This window comes from Austrofundulus limnaeus, unplaced genomic scaffold (genome assembly GCF_001266775.1).
Source record: "Austrofundulus limnaeus strain Quisiro unplaced genomic scaffold, Austrofundulus_limnaeus-1.0 Scaffold864, whole genome shotgun sequence".
Lineage (NCBI taxonomy): Eukaryota > Metazoa > Chordata > Actinopteri > Cyprinodontiformes > Rivulidae > Austrofundulus > Austrofundulus limnaeus.
In genome coordinates this window covers 102,611-104,126 of record NW_013953266.1, presented here as the reverse complement: position 1 = coordinate 104,126, position 1,516 = coordinate 102,611, and the positions used below count along the sequence as shown (strand labels likewise).

General features: G+C 35.2%; 1 protein-coding gene across 1 annotated transcript in view; it reads left to right on the top strand.

Moving 5' to 3' along the window:
* LOC106532986 (G2/M phase-specific E3 ubiquitin-protein ligase) overlaps positions 1–432 on the top strand; it is a gene marked incomplete at its 5' end in the record, with an annotated part of 3,558 nt that extends 3,126 nt beyond the window's left edge. Inside the window, 1 exon segment of the mRNA XM_014029176.1 lies at positions 11–432.
* Between the last annotated feature and the right edge of the window lie 1,084 nt (positions 433–1,516).

Sequence of the window (1,516 nt, the reverse complement as noted above, 5' to 3'; positions counted from 1 at the left end):
ATATATTTGTTTTCGAGCATTTTGGTAACAAATGAAAATACTTGAGTTGATTTAATCCAAATCTGTTACCAAAATGCTTGAAACCTGTAAAAAAATAGAGGCAAAAGTGACTCAACTCCTATAAACTGGTGTTTATTTCATGATGGTCTAATACATAGACTATTGTTGAATAATTGTAAGCCTTTTAAAGTTTTATAAACCAGTCACAAATGTATCAGAGCAGAAATTACAGTTCTTCTTAATTTTTTTTGGCACAGTTGTCCACTCAAACTCTACATTTTCAAAATCGTGAACAGACAAGACTCAACAGTGTCACTGACGATAAAATTGATACATTGTGTTTGCAAATGGCTTGATCAGCCAAAACATTAAAATCATGAAACAAAAGCAAATGTCCCTTCTTGCAATGAATTAAATCTGAAATCAGAAGAATTTTGATGCTAATTTTATTGATTCCAAGATAATATGACTTACTGTAAATATTGCATACAGTAACATAAATACAATCACAAAATATAAAGACAAAAATTATAATTCATTAGAATATAAAAATATATCCACCCAGTCTATTCTGTCTTGGACCACATCATCTATGCTGTTAAAGAACATCACAGAATTTGAGATTTTGAAGGCCTGTACACTGACTCCTCAGTAGGAGTGTGAAACATGCTTCTGTGATTTCATACTGAGCTTCTAATAGTCAGCAATAGGTGGTTTRGTCACAAAGCTAAAACCATGGAGTTTGGACTACTGGAATGATTGTTAACTGTTTTGTAAAACAGTTAAGAAAGCGTGTCAATCCAATGAGAAAAATGCTTAACACATTTGTAAGATGTGATTTAGCTTTGTTGAATTTGTGATGATGAAAATAAATGAATCCTAGTTTTGTTAATAGAGTCAAAGCAACTAAAAAAAACTAAATTGTGGGTGACAACAGACATGACAGCTTTAAGGCCTGCAGATTGATAAGTGAAAACGTTTGTGAAGTAGAGTCAAACAAGTCCTTCAGTGGTTTCATATTGATGCAGGTAGCTTCTAATAGAAAAAGGAGCTTTCAATTCAGTTTATTTATATGGCGCCAACTCACAACATACGTTGTCTCAGGGCACTGTTCACAAGCTTTCTGTTTAGTTACCAACTATAAAACAATGGAGATGGAATAGTTGGAAGACATGTTTGATGATTACTTTGCAAAATGTGTCAGTTCAATGAGAATCAGTTAAAACGTTTGGATGAGATTACTTCCCTGCTGAATTTTAAAACAATTGTGCTGAGCCCCCTCCTGTTCACGCTGCTCACATATGACTCCTCACCCATCAGCGGGGAAGCGCTGTGGGAAAGGCTGACAGTCAGACTGTACCCCGCCCCCCAAAAAAAATGCATAAACGGGATGATTGTCACTCCGCCGGAGCGCGCACATGTTAAACACGCGGAGTGCCAAAAAAATAATCTGCAAAGTGTGTAGAAAGGAATAAATACAAACAATTTGTTTTACCACCTTAAAATGAAGCAGGTG